We start from the raw sequence: 16,559 nt of genomic DNA on the forward strand, positions 1-16,559 counted from the left end.
TCTTTTAACAACCGGTTCTCTCTCTCTCTCTCTCTCTCTCTCTCTCTCTCTCTCTCTCTCTCAGTCTTTGGTCGATGTGTAGATTGTCAACAAAACAAAATATGAGTACATAATGCACAAATGTATTTGTTACACACTTCGAAACAATAGTTTACTATGTGAGAAACACGAATTATGAGGAAAACCGAGATATAGATAGAAGTTTTATTTAGATTGTGCTCTCGTCGATATCACCTCAATAAGCACTTATGACAGCTTTGCATAGAGTTGGCATTTGAGACACCAAGCTGTCGAGGGTTTCACACTTTATATTTCTCCAGGCATCTTCCAGACATTCCCAGAGCCTTTTGGTATTAGTCGGAGCCGTTATGCTCTCTTTTCTGTCCAACTCATCCCTATCGGATTCAAATCCGGGGATTGTGGAGGGCATGTCAGGATCTTTTGCTCCTCTTTACTTTTTAAATAATTGAAACACAATTTCGACGTGTGCTTTGGGTCATTGCCTTGTTGAAAGACAAACCTTTTGCCAATATTGCGAATACTAGATGGCACCGCATGACGTACTAAAATACTATGATATACTTTCTGATTCATTGTTGACTTCAATCACCAACTTTTCCTCCTCCGAAACCAGCCCAATCATCACACTACCGCCACCGTGTTTTACTGAGTAACTCAAACAGTTATCACTTACACGTTCGCCAACCATTCGTCGGACATACCGACGTCCTCTGCTTCCAAATAACTCAAACTTTGTTTCATTAGTCCAAAACACCTTTTCCATTGATCCAATTTCCACGATTTATGCTCTTTAGCTCATTTCACACGTTTTTGTTTGTTTAAACACCACAATGAAGGTTTACGACCAGCGATGCGACCGTTTAGACCAATACTACGTAGCCGCCGCTTGACTGTGTGCACTGATAACAGAGTTGTCTGCTTTTATTCAACTCTTCCGTGATTACAGTTCCTGGAAGTCATCTATTGCGTTTGCTCGTCACAATTTGCTTACGTTCCCCCTTTATTATACTTTCTAGTCTTCCTGTGCGTTTTCTCGTCTAGTTTGCCCCTGTTATTCTTAATCGACCTAACGTGTATGTTACACTTGATTTCGGAATCTTCAATTTTCTTGCTATTTTCTTGTGCGTGTACTCTTCTTCGGATATTATTTGAATTTTGCCATGCAGTTCAGTTGAATATTTCTTTCTTTTTACATACTTCGGCTCAGGGGTGCCCATCCCCCCCAAAGCTGATGGCGCACTCCCCCCAAAACTAATAATATCTTCCCTCCTCAAAACTCAAGTTCTCTAAAAACAATTGCCCAGTGTAGCAGTAGTTTTTATAGTACTAGTAATTGTTATTTTGTTGTTTTTATTTCCTGTAGTAGTATAATAGGATGCTTGTAGTAGTAGTAGGGGCAGTAGTAATTATAAAAATGCCATTACTTTTATTAGTAGTCTTGGTAGTGTACAATACTAAATATGTTCTATAAGGATATTGAAGGGTATAAAAACTTCTACACACTGTGTATGGCACAGGTATTCTTTTTTACAATTAGTAGTATTATTTTTTTCTTTACAAAATATTGATATAATTCCCTTATACATGAAAAGTAAGACGCAAGTTACAAGTTATTGAGTTTGATACCAAAAGAAAATGTTATCCTCGAAATTAGCCTACAAAAAGAAGTGATATCCAACAAAAAACATTCCTGTAAAAGAGACAAGTACGAGTGGCCTTAAAAAGAATTGAAATCACAAAAATAGGCGCCAAGTTCTGGTGGACAACAGTTACAAACACTCACTGGCTCACTTCAAATTTAGATTTGAAACTTGGCTGTTGTCTGTATGGTTACCACTAGCTCACAATTATGTCAAACTACTTTATAATTTTCAATAGACAACAAGTTTCAAATCTAAATTTGAAAGTGATTCCTTGAGTGTTTGCAACTGTTGTTCACCAGAACTTGGCGCTCATTTTTGTGATTTCACTTCTTTTTAAGGCCGCTCATACCTTTTTTTTTTTTTTTTTTTTTTTACAGGAATGATTTTGTTGGATTAAATTATTACTGGTCGTGGTGGTGACATTAACCTACCCTTGATGTCTTTTATAGAGTAATAATTTTTTTCTTTGCTTACTCGACAAAGCAAATTTGTCTATAATATCGCTGTTGGGAATGCATTCTAAAATGTCTTTTTCGGAAGAAAGGACAAGCATGTCGGAGAGCCATACATCTCCCATGCTGCTTCTTAGTCTATTTTTTACAATCTTTACTTTACTCATAATCCTCTCTGCTGAGCAACTCGTTGCTGGTAATGACAGAAGTATCTGGTATAATATTGTTAGGTTTAGAAAACCAGACATATTCAACAAACACCTGTAAGGCCTAATGAATCCTTTCTTCACCCACTGATCCAGACTGATCCAGATATATCCACAAAGCGATAAACCGACCAGCCCATCCTTTCATATAGCAACTTGCGCGGTACTTCATTCATAGAGTTTCTAAGCAGGGGGTAGGGGGATTCATTCTCGAGATTAAAAAAAAAAAAATCGCATCGTGTTCCAATGTTATTCTGACGATAGCAAAATTACTTATTCGACACTAGCAGCGTTCACCCCGCTTCGCTGCGGTCACCCCGGAACGCAATAAACTTTGTTACTTAGATAATTTTTACTTTTTCGCTTTCAAATTGCAGTAAATGTTAACATTATAGCGCCTGTCATTTATGTTAACCCGCCGAGTGACACGGTCATGCGGGTTGCATATAAATACGTTTATTTTTATACCTATGATGAACTAACAAAGGATTTGTACGTTATGGACACTTGAATGGTCAATTATCTCAAGACACTGGTAATTAAAAATTAAAGTGATATGATAAAAACCATCTAGGGTCCAAATCCTAATAACCCCCCAAAAATGAAAGAAATTGGTTCAGCCGTATTAGCGTGATGAGCTAACAAAGGATTTGTGCGTTCTCTTTTATATAATAGATTAGAGTAAAATTCTTCCCCAATTTTTTTTATTCCCCCCAATTTTTTTCTCGATGGCGCAACTTGCGCCATTCATCCCTCCTGTGGGCGGCCCTCTCTTAAAACGAACCAACCTTTCCTTTCATACGGCTACTTGCACGGTACTTCATTCATCGAGTATCGAAGCAGGGGGTACGGGGGTTCACCCCTGAAAATTTTTGAAAATTAGCTTCTCAAAATCGTGTTTTAATGCTATTCCGACAGTAAAATTGCTAGTTCGAAAGTAGAGTAAAATCCCCCCCAAAATTTTCCTCAATGGCGCAGCTTGCGCCATACATCCCCCCTGTGGGCGGCCCTGCTTCGGCTCATACTGCAATAAAAACAAAACTATTAGGAATTAATATTATACATATCAAATTAAGATCACTATGCAATACTTAAAACTAAAACAATTTTTTCCTACACAGATCTATTACTACGTACAATTATTTAAATACAATATTATTATACGTCAATATTATTGTTGTCATACTTTAAGGTACAGCAATCGCTAATCCCGACATACACTCTTCAGTCAATTCGGATTGATATGTGAACCATGTACGATTTCAAGCGATTTACGAAGTTGTAACTTTGCCGCCTTCTTAATCATCATATTCGGCAGTTCGAAAATTATGCAAATAGATATATCTCGATTTTGAATGCAAACGCTATAATATTGCTTTTGACCAAACACTTGTGCACGCTAGTATATACATCTCGAGAACTAATGAGTCAATGGAGTCATTCAAAAACGTGTAGCAGGTAGGTAACACACGTAATAGGCATTAGGGGCCGTTCACATATTTAGTAAAACTGTTTTTGATCAATTTTACCCCCTCTCTCCCTTGTCACACTTCGTAATGCAAGGCTGAACCCCTCCTCCTGTGTTACGGAACGCTTTTTGATTTTTGTTTTTTCATCAATTTTGCTTATTTTGAGGTTACCACAATAAAAAAATTAATGACATAACTTTTCATTACAAAATGCTTGTATTTTGAATATACTTGTAGTGTTTTTTCGCCAACAAATCAAAGTATTGGAAAATGGTAGTACCGTAAGAATATTTTAACCCCATAAGGTTGATTAATTAACCAGTCTTAATTCTTCGAAATTCCATACTGTCGTTTTCCCAAGAAGATCGCACTCAACCTCTTAGGTCACCGATGATTGGCAAGAAGGAAATGCTGCAGGAAGATACAGGTGGAACAGGATCTAGAAGATTGACATTGACCTCTTTTTTTTTCTGGAACCCAGGATGCTTCTTGTATTTGAAATTTCCAAGTGTTGACGATACAAAGAATTATCTCCCCCGTAGATCACAGATTCGAAGTGGCTGCACACGTGAAGGAGCAGAGACATATCGTTTGTGAACAAGCTTTCAGCTACCTTCTTTGGACTTCAGTTTATCCTTTTTCAAATTCATCTTGTTCTAAATCGGTGGCATAATGCCAATAAACTCAATTTCTCTTGGAAAATTCTAATCTAAAGACAAAAAATTCAATTTGAGATGAATATCCGACGAATTCGGTTTTTAATGTCTTATTTTGCTTGGATCGTTGCCGCGGGAAATATTATTTCACGAAAAAGAGTTTTTTTTTTGTTTCACATGCGAAACCCCTTGGAAGAATAGAGTGGATAATGATTCAAATCAAAATTTTTAAATCTATTCTCAGAAATAGCGATACGAGTGGGAACGCGAAGGCATTTTCAAGTGGTAGTTACGATCGTTAACAACTAACTCCAGAAAAGCGTGTACCGTAAATGCATTGCGGCGAAAGCCACAAAAGAGAGCTTTATTGTACTGTAATACACGCAGGGTTCGTTATCAGTCGTGCTAGTGTCTAGTCGCGTCTTCAAATCCCTTCTGTATGATTCAATTTATACAAGCTCTATGTTCTCAATTTTCCAAAACAATATAAACATTTATTTATAAAAATGAACAGAACTGAATAAAATTATTTGTTTAAAAGGTTACATATAAACCTGAGAATAAAAATAAAGATTACAGAAAGAAACAAGTTACGTAACGAACACATTAACCCCTCTTCCCTCGTGTCATACTTCGTAACCTCCTCTCCTTTGCCGCGTTACGTAATATGTGGACGACCATGATCCCTTAGATATATATCACATTCATTTATTCATTACACTCACAGATCCCAGTATCCCGGACAAAATTCCGGAACTCATATTCAAATTTCTATCTGCCCGTTCAAATTTCTGTCTGCCCATTGAATGAAACAATTGAAAGTTGTTTGCTTTCACAACAATACAAGCGAGCGAGAAGAGTAAAGAGGTGGTTTCACTAATTTGTTTGGCTTCTTTCTTTTACTCTTGATTAGATCCTTTTTGGTATGTATGCATATTTGTGTTTGTGACTGGGCATAACAAACGGTTCTGCGAACTCGAAATAGTTTAACAACCGGTTCTAGCGAACCGGATGAATAGCACCACTGATCATATGACGTGTTCATCACAAATCCGTTTTCATTAGACTTTTGTTAAACAAAAACCATCTTCTATTACAAGTGAATGCTCTAACCAAGGTTGACACTAGCACTGTTAAAATTCGAATATTCGAATAATGGACTCTTAGAATATTCGTTATTCAAATAATTTATTTAATAACTATTTAGATAACGAATAAGTATTCTAATATTCAATGAAATGAAACATTGTACCTTATTATTTAATCATAACAATAACAGTATCTCGTACATCACATATATATACACTTTCATACATCAGTGTTACTCACAGCCGAGTCATCTATTTTTTGGTGAAGATATCATACTCTCCCAGCGAGGTGTTCAACAAGGTGACCCCCTAGGACCTGCTTTATTTGCGTTAACACTTCAATCTATTGTCAGAAATATCAATACCGAGTTAAACATTTGGTACCTCGACGATGGGACTATAGCTGGAGACAAGGAAGATGTCCTCGAAGCTTTGTCCAAGATTCGTACTCAATCTCGTGACACTGGATTACAACTCAATTTCTGCAAATGTGAAGTCGGTTTCCTGGGAGTCTCAAACGAACAGGCCAACATCCTTTACTCCCTTTTCAACGAAGTTGCACCTGGAATTCAACTTATATCATCCGACAGAGCCTCCCTTTTAGGTGCAGCGCTACACACTGATACTCGACGCATTTTGTTATTGGACAAGATATCTAAATTAGATCTCTTCTTCACTCGCCTATCAAAGTTATCTACCCACTCAGCTTTTTATCTCCTACGGGCCTCATTAGCCATTCCAAGACTGCTATATTTCCTTCGTAGTTCTCTATCCTGGCATGAGACTGATCTTTTGGAACAATATGATGAATCCATCCGACTTGGCCTAGAATCTCTTCTCAACTGCTCTCTCACAGATAACTCATGGCTACAAGCATCTCTCCCTGTGGATCACGGAGGTCTAGGAATTCGTCGAGCCCTTGACTTGGCTACTCCATCTTTTCTTTCATCCATGTATAGCTCTATGCCTTTGATCACTTCTCTTCTTCGCAAGGATATTCATCAGGATTCAGAAGCTGAGATAAATGATTGTATCTCCCAGTGGATATCGTGCGGCGGACTCGATCTACCTGATTTTGATAAGAGAAGTTTTCAAACTTCATGGGACGCTCCTCTTATAGACTCCAGATTATCTTCCATTCTTCAGTCCTCCACCAATCCTGAAGATAAGGCACGTCTTCTTGCCACTTCTTCCCCTGAAGCAGGTGCCTGGTTACAAGCTATCCCATCTTCTTCCCTAGGGCTGCATCTTCCCGACGAAAGTTTTCGAATCGCTTGTGCGTTACGTTTGGGAGCAGATGTCTGTGAACAACACCAGTGCCCTGCTTGCGGAAGTTTAGTGGGTAAGAAAGGTATACATGGCCTATCATGTGTTCACAGTGCTGGCAGATATTCTCGACACTCCACTGTTAACGATCTCATTATGAGAGCCCTCATATCCTCTGGAACGCCTTCCGTGAGAGAGCCAATGGGGTGTAGTCGCTCTGATGGCAAGAGACCTGATGGAATGTCTTTGGTGCCTTGGAAACGAGGGAAGGCTTTAATTTGGGATTTCACTTGTACCGATACCCTAGCCCCCTCTAATCTTCCTTCATCTTCGACAAAAGCTGGGACGGTTGCAACTCGCAGAGAATATGAAAAGAGACGAAAGTATAGCAACCTGTTGGACAAATACCACTTCGTCACCATAGCCATTGAAACTTGTGGGTCCTGGGGTCAGGAAGGTCTAAACTTCATTAATGAAGTTGGACACCGTATAGCTATTAACACAGGAGACACCCGAGCTTCATCCTACCTTATACAAAGGATAAGTATGGCTGTGCAAAGAGGGAACGTAGCAGCGATGCTAGGAACTCTCCCTCCGGGAAAAGCTTTGGACGAAATTTTCCTTTTGTAATCACTCTCCTCTCACCAAACTCTCGAAAAAAAAATATATTATTGTGTATTTAATGACTTTAGATTTCTGGAAACAATGTGTGCAGAATAAAGTGATTATAGTGGGAAAAAAAATTTAATGTGTTAACGGTATTGAATCTTTGTTTTCAAGATCATTGATTCATACAGAGAATTTACTTTTGTTTTCTTTGAATGAACTGGAATTTTGATGATTCGATTTTACTGATTTCCTCTTCAGATGTATTTAGAATGTCCTTTACTTCATGATAATTAAATTTTGTAATATGTAAAAAAAAAAATTGTAAATAAATATACTCTTAATCAAACAAAAAAAAAACATTAAACAAGAATGTTGTAATAGACAGCTTCAATAATATATATATATATTTGTATATATATATATATATATATATATATATATATATATATATATATATATATATATATATATATATATATATAATATTGACGGAATATTTAATTATTAGATTTTCACAATAATTGGCAGAAAAATATTGTCTTTTTTTAATACCTGTTAAATTATATGATTTACAAAATGGCAAAGCTTACGAAATAACATGAAAATTAATTCTATCACAGAAAGAGTTTTAGAGTACAGGTGAAAGACTTGTAGTACATTTAGATGGGAAATATAAAACCCCAATGCCACAATGATATTATGAAGATACAGAGCAAGAAATTACAGATATGAAAAATATAAGCTATTTATGCATTATAATCTTATGAATCCGTTAAATAATGGATATTCTATACATCAAATATTTTTCAAGAATGAGCCGCTAAAATGAATTATTTTTGAAAATTTATAAGGGAAAATTTATGTTTAATTAAGATAAAAGATTTCTTCCAACTTGTGTGAAGGGAAGGCGCTTAAGATACTAATTGCATTGCCTCTTTGTATAGCTAGGTGAATGCATTGTACTAAAAATTGTTGGCTTCTGGCGTCGCCTGATTTAATAATCAAATTGGAACCCAGTTCTTTCAAAAATTTGTGAGCTTCTTTGCTGAAACCCCCCAGAAGTTTCAGTTGCAAAAGCAACGAAAAGATGCTCTTCTTTCAGTTTAGAATATTTGGAGTGTTTTCTCTTGCAGGCCACTTCAGCTGCACTACCTGCTTCGTTTTGTGTTGATGGCAAATAAGATGGTGCAAAGGTATCCACGCATGTGACATCCCATATCAACCGTTGACCCATTTTCCATGGAGTTAGGGTAATTCCATCTGGCCGCTTTCCATCTTCTCGAAATATTCCTGGTGGTTCCAAAATGCTTTGAAAATCAATACTCGCCAGTGTTCGTTTTATTATGTTGTTCAATTCACCGTGGCGTACTAATCTTCCTCCACTTTTACTACAACTTAGTGCGTGTAACCCCTTTTCATCCATTCTGCTTTGGCATCTACAAGTAAATGTATGGCAGATATTTACCCCAGACGCAAAGCTACACATATTTGAAAAACTTTATCTAAAAAGGTTCCAATTGTTTTAGATGGCATGGCTTGCAACCAAGCACCGGTCTCTTTTTTCTGTAAAGCTTTCATACGCACAGTGTCAATTATACTTTCAAGAATTACTTCATTATCTATTACTTCCTGTAATAATATTGCATCCCAACTTTTTTGTAATTCTTTTGTCTCAGGAATTTTACTGTTGTAGATACCCTTCCAAATTTCCAGAGCCTCATCCATATGATGTATAACCACGTTGTGAACTGAACTATTTAAAATATTGGAGACAAGTGGGCGAACAACATGGCAAGAGAAAAGGAAGGCTGGCAGGCTCAAGTCCGATGCTTTCCGTATGTTTAGACTTCCTAGGCGGACTCGAAGGCTTGCTTGTGTCCATTGGGTTTCATTTAGGGAATAGTTGATTATTAGCTGTAACGCCTTTTTCAAATAATTATCTATCTGTAAAACTTTAGATGGTCTTTTCCATGTTGGAACAGTTCTTAGAAAGTACGTTAGCTTTGGAATGCCGAAGCAATTTTTGAGAAGAAAATAAGCTATATGATTTGATAAATCTTTTAGTCTCCCAGTTATTACTTTGAAACTATTCATATGTTTCTCGAAATGGAGATCATATCCTTCTTCGTGGCGCGGGAGACCCTAATAACGATAATTCATCTGGTTGTAATATACGTATGCCTGGCAACAGCTCTTTAAATTGGGTTTCTACGTCTGTGTCTATTTTACCCGATGTGTAATAGAGTTCACATTTCGATGGATTCACCTCTAGCCCAATTTTCTTAGATTCTGCAATTAAATGTTTCATGTCCTCTATGACTATATTCGGCGATACTCCTAGGGTTCCATCATCCAGATAAAAGGCGTTCAATTCAGAACAAAGAACTTGGACTATCGGATGAATAGCCAAACTAAACAATTGGACCTGCAGGATCTCCCTGTTGGCATCCTACTTGCGATGAGATAGTTCTTTCTCCATAAAATAATATTGATGGATAAGCATAGCTTTGCCAAAAAAAAAAAAAAAAAAAAAAAAAAAAAAAAAAAAAAAAAAGTGGCATAAAAGATTTCACTTCTTTTAGCATTGAATCTCTTTCCACCGAATTAAAGGCATTTTTGTAATCAATTTTTAAGATTACTTTGTTTGCGTTTTCATTTCTCTTTATGTATGTCCGTGTGGCATGTATAATAGCTTCATTACCTTTTTTAGTTGCAAACCACAGTTGGTGTGGTTGTAAGTATTGAGAGCATTGGTTGTAAACGAGCGAAACAGCTATCTTGGATGCTAATCGTCGAAAAACACATCCAACTGTTATAGGTCTGATTCCGCCATCCTTTTTTCGTAAAGCACACAAATTGGCTCCAAAAAGGTATTGCTACACGTCTTGATTTACGTTTCCATTTAAAATGGTGTTAACCAATTTCGTGATTTAGCCTAGTAAAACAGACGCTGATGCTCCTGTAGATTTAGAAATAAGGTCTTTCAGGTGTTAAGGGGATAAGCCATCGATTCCAGAAGCGGAGCCACTCTTAAAATTATGGATTGCTCTTGATACCATGTCTTCATTTACAAGGAGAGAAGATGTCAAGCACTCTGGTTGCTCCGGCATTTCTAAAACTCTGGAAGGAGATGGATGTTTGTTTTGTAGACTAGCAAGAGTTTCCTCACTCGAAGGAGTCAGAGAATCGGCAGATATCAATAATCTTAAGGCACTTCTTGTATCAAAATCAGCGATTTTGGCTGTAATTAGTTTAGATAAGTCGGGTTTGATCTTCTTACTTGAAGTTGCAGGACATTCTACTACAGAAGACTCTCCTAGATTTTGTTTAATTATGTTAGTGACTGAGGATGTTGTTCGGTTTCTGGGGATTCGTAGATTATGAAAAGCAAATCTAAACAATTTCTTCCAAGAAGTTAAATCATTTTTGTTGGCACAATCACTAATGATAGAAGAAAGTTTGTTTGCTACAGATAGAAGAAAATTAAATAATAAGGTATAATGTTTCATTTCATTGAATATAGGTAATAAAGTGAATATTCTGTAAAAAAAAAAAAAAATCTAATATTAAAATGAATATCCAGATATTTGAACAATAGAAGAAAAATATTCTATTGATTATTGAAATAATGGATATTCGAATAATTTTAACAGCATTAATTCACATTCTGTCACAGTAATATGAGACTCATCCGTACAAATGTTTAAATGTATGATAAATTAGGGCACCCCTCCGAGACCAAATTATCAGCTATTAATCCCAAGATGCACTATACTATTATTCCAATGTACCAACAACAAAAGTACTACAATACTACTTTATTGCAAACTTATTATTCAACTTATGGAAAAGCAACTGTCAAGCATCCATCCTACAATGGCGAATGCTCTAGCACTAAGCCACCATGTCACTCACTTTCTCTTATTTTTAGTAGGTGTTCTTTACGTGGGAGACCCATAATGGCAAAATACTCACTTTAAGATGAGCGACCAAGCGCAAATTCTATCAAATCTGAGCGCTATACCACTGAGTCACCAGTTCACTACATGGAAAACCAAGAGTATTAAAATCACTTGAGCATGAGCTAGCATTAAATCAAGTACCCATCCTATCAAAGCCGCACACACTAGCACTAAGTCCCCATTGCCCACTTTTGGAATCAAACCCTCCATCAATAAAAGAGATTAACTTTAGATCCTTTTAATATCAAAACTAAACAACATAGAACAGAAGAAACAACTGATCAGCGGTGACTCCTGAGAGAAACCACAGCGTCAAACCTTAACATTTTATTGCAAGAAGCTAAGGGAATTATAGTACGCGGCACCAGAATTGATGTATAACATTCAAGCTGTCCCGTCGACAAACCCAGTTGCAGCAACGTTGCCAGTGTAATGAAGTGAAAGACTACTTCGGCAGGAACTGAGATTGAAATTTGACATTTCTGATTAGTCGTGAGTTGTGAGAATATATTTTTCTGAGAATATTGTTGAAACAACCTGTTTTAAGCTTAATTTTTTCGCATTTTACAGCTGTTTATATTTTCCTGTGATTTCTTACTGCGGTCATTGCTTCATTATGAAAGTTGATTTTATCAATGAGAATTAGCTTTAAAAAGATTAATTTTACGAATTCCCTCTAATTTTAAATTTCCGTTTTGGAGAGGACCAGATCGCTTCTAAATAGAATTTACAACTTACCTGTATAGCGTGTCCTTCTGGTACGGTTGTGCATAACTGTTCGACGACACTAACCTCAATAATTTTTAAAATCACATTATTCTTTTCAGTCCTTTATTTGTAAGCATAATTTCTGTATTTGTTTCCATCTATAGCCTTGGCGCGCATGCATGTGGTGGGAAGAAACGGGTTACAGTGTGGCAGTGTCGGAGATCTATGTCTCCTGTAGGCGATATTAGGACTCAGTGGGTAAAAATGTCTCTTACTGTGGTTATGTCTCCTACAGGAAACGGTGGGACCGAAGATGTTAATAATAATAATAATAATAATAATAATAATAATAATAATAATAATAATAATAATAATAATAATAATAATAATAATAATAATATGATAGGTTATAACAGCTATTCCTAGACTTTCTTCCGCGAAGCCCTTGATCATCACAAAATATTTAATGATGTAATATGATTAATAATTTTCTGATACATTGTAATTTTAAATAGTGTTTCAATTGTTTACTTTTAAGTTATATCTAACTATGTTAGCTAAAGCCGCGGTGGGTAAGGCGCCTAGAATAGTCAACTTCTTGCTGGCTCATGAAACATAGGTGGTCACTTGGGGACCAATATTCATTAGGTTAATTAATTTTTAAAGGATTGAGGATAACCTAGCCGCACTGGAATACCGTTTCTCATGACAAGATTGAAATCAAGCAGTGCTGGATCAGTTCAGAGAAATGATGAGTGACCACTTATATTGACATTGTGGCATCCATCTAACGTTGTGAGGACAATTGTGGAGCTACTTGAAAAAGGAAGTAGCGAACTCCGATCTAGAAAGCCAGCATAGATTGTGAGGAGAGCAAATGTGTTGAGTACAACTTCCCAAAGACATGAATGTGATAGTCAGTGATAGTTTCAGATTTTTCTAGCTGGACTTGAATAAACGGGGGGGGGGGGATAACAGTAGTATTGCTAAAAGCAGGTTGAGGAAGTTTGGAGAAATGCCCAGGGGGACTTTTCACTGATCCTCCACTTGAAACCATCACTGGCCAAAATCCGGCTAAATATCTTGGTCATCTACCGGTACGAGCTTGTTGTATCAGAACTGTTTAATTTCAGTTTTTAATTTTAAAAAGTGGCAATCCGTAAATTATATGACCAGATGGGGTATCAATGATAAGGTACAAAACCTTGCGCCAGTAACCTCCCAGCCACGAACTCGCCGTCTAAAATCTCGCGTAATAAAATTTAACCATGGGTCAATCCATATGAAGTGATCTAATAACACTGGTCTACAAAAAAATATTTTTTCCTTCACAAGAACAAGTGTTACTAAGTCTAAATGTACTTGTCCTACTAAATTTAAAAATGAAATCAAAATTTCCCCATCAGGCGCAGTTTTCTTGTGACAGTCATTTGTTTTTTTTTACGTTTGCACGCGAAATGGACCATATTTTCTTAAAACATCCTTGTGTTTGTAGCGGCTTAGCTCAGCTGTTTATTAACATAAGCTTATAATGTTGATGTCAGTGGAAGGACAAAGGTCATATCATATATGGAGTTTGTTGTTATTGATTCCATACGAAGGGGGGTGAGTGTCATTAAATTATGTAAAACATGGAAACTGTACATTTCCATTGCTCATTTTAACAATAGATTGGCAAAATAAAGGGAACACCTTATTTTGCTGTTTTCGTCCTTGTTGTACATTAAAGAAAACACAAATACGACTACAATATAAATATCACTTCTACTTACCTGGGATGTCTCTCTTTAATGTCCAGCAGCAATCGGCTAGCATTCTGGGACTCCATTTGCCCTGATACCTCTTCCTCATTGTAGAAATTTGCTGGTGGAATCGCTCGCCATGTTCATCAGTTACTGAACGAAGATTTTGCGGGAGGAAATCTAAATGAGAGTCTAAGAAGTGAATCTTTAAAGATATATTGCATCCCATAGCTTGGTACGATTTCACACGATCATAACATTATTTCATAATAGTTTTCTGCTTTATGTTTTCCAAGGAAACCACGACAGATACCTACGAAGACTTTCTACGCTTTGTCTTCTAGGGAATTTAACAGCTCTGCAAATTTGTCGTCATCCAGTAATGATGTGATTTTCGGCCCAACAAATATTCCTTCTTTCAGTTTTGCGTCGCTGATTTTGAGAAAGTTAGATTGCAAATACATGAATGCAGGAGAATTTTTATCAAGTGCTTTTACAAAATTCTTCATAAGGCCCAATTTGATACGCAGCGGTGGTATGTACACTCGTTCGGGATTCTCCAATGGGGTGTGAGACACATTTTTGCTCCCGTCACGTTTAGGCCATTGCTTCTTAATGTACTGCGACTTCCTATCTCTGCTGTTCTATTTACATAAGAAACAGCAAAATTTTGTGTATCCCAGTTGCAAGCCAAGAAGTAAAGCTATGACCTTTAATCACCACAGATATTCCAGTTATATTTTGTGTACTAGAATTTATCTAACAACAATTTCATATTCTGATATGTCTCTTTCATATGTCAACTGCATGGGCCACAGGTATTAATGGTAATTCATTTCCATTATGTAGAAGCACCGCCTTCAAACTCATTTTCGAGGAGTTTATGAACAATCGCCGTTCATGTGGCTCTTGTTCATGTCCAAGAGCCTCCATAACTGCACTAACATTATTACAGAACACGATACCTTTCTCTGTCGAAAAATATTCTTTGAAATGACTATCGCGACTACGATACACGCATATCCTTGTTTCGTTGTGTAATAGATTCCAACCTTTGAGCCTCGAAGCTAGAAGTTCGGCTTGTTGTTTTGACAACTGTAAATCCCGAATAAGATCATTGCGGTCTGCTTGAGTTAGTAGGTGGGGTTCTGATGTAGAAGCCTCGAATGTAGGATCACTTCCATAATGTGTTTCTTTCTCAGTATGCACTGCCTCGGAGTGAAAGTCTTCACTTACGGTCAGAAAGTCTGGACACTTCGGTACAGGATATTCGTCACTATGTAATACAGGCTTCATGGCAGATGGCATGTACGGTATGTTTAGTTTTTTTTTTTAATTCCCTTTATGTTTGTTAAGCAAAAGTAGCAGTCAATGGTCTTTTTGTTCCCTCCCAGATCATGGGAATTGCAAAAGGCATATGATGTGCGACCTTTTTTCATCCTGTGAGAAGCCGCACACATGTTACACAACATATATTCGGAGCCCATGGTTTATCAAAATCACCCGCTTTGCAGCCAAAGTGAAGCTCGTAACACTTTTTTTACAAGTGGCGTAAAATTTCGCCTCTGAGATTTAAACGTTAGTTCACCACAAATGTAACAGAAATTGTCCGGATGATTCAAACACTTTCTTGGCATTATGCAAGTTGTTTTTAACAACACAAGAAATGAAACAAAGAGCACTCCACTTACACAGAAAGAAAATCTGCGAGGCTCACTACACAATCACGAATGTCTTTCTGCGAAAACCGGTCTGATCTTGATCGACATTTACAGTGTTGTCAAGCCCACAAAGGAAATACTTTTGCGTCATTATTTTCCACTTTTTTATTGCACAACAAAGAAACTTTCGGAAACTCAAATACTTATATACCAAGTGGGTCTCATAACCTATGTAAGTTTATAATTTTATCGGCAGTCGTTGAGGTGCAGCGAGAGGTAAGGGAGGAATTACGCAATCGAAAAAAAAAAAATACAATTTCCACAATATTTACCTAAATTTAATTACCTCCCACCCCAACCCCATGACATTGATGACACAAATCTTGCTCTAGATGAACGTTTTATTCTTTCCCAGTAATGTGCCACTTAAATTATCCTTCTACATTAATACACCACTGCGCTATACCGATTCAAACATATGGATGTTTCATGAAAATACATTTCATTTCGTATATCGGGTGTTGCAAAATAAGTGTTACAATTCTTGGGAGGTGAATCCTGCCACTGAGACAAGAAAAAAAGTTCTCTTGAACTTTCGGCTATCGGACATAGTTTCAGATCTACAAGGTGCCGAAAGCGTGGGAAAATGACTTTCGGACGTCAATAGTTCGGAAACTATCCAACGTAAAGAGGGCGGGTAAAATACCAATAATATTCCCTCAAACCGACGCAATATGATGTGCACGGTTGCATACCAATAAGGATGCAACAACTGAGGCCAAGTTGAAATTGTGCAAGGGGACTCACTAAGAAACTGGGTAAACTAAATGAATGTCTCTAGTGGGATCACATGATGGATATTGAAATGTGGACAATTTGTGTGTTGATATCGTTATGTAGCTAGTGGAGAAATGTCAACATGTGCCACTACTGCTGGGACACCGTCCCACGTGGGAAAAATAGGAAAATAACTACACGGATCTTGAATATGAGGCCGTGGACTCCCAGTAGGATTGGAAACTGCGACCACGCGAGCGAAAGCGAGCGCTCTAGCCCTGAGGCTCGAGGGAGCCTTA

This window comes from Thermobia domestica, chromosome 10 (assembly GCF_964235325.1).
Source record: "Thermobia domestica chromosome 10, izTheDome1.hap1.1, whole genome shotgun sequence".
Classification (NCBI taxonomy): Eukaryota; Metazoa; Arthropoda; class Insecta; order Zygentoma; family Lepismatidae; genus Thermobia; species Thermobia domestica.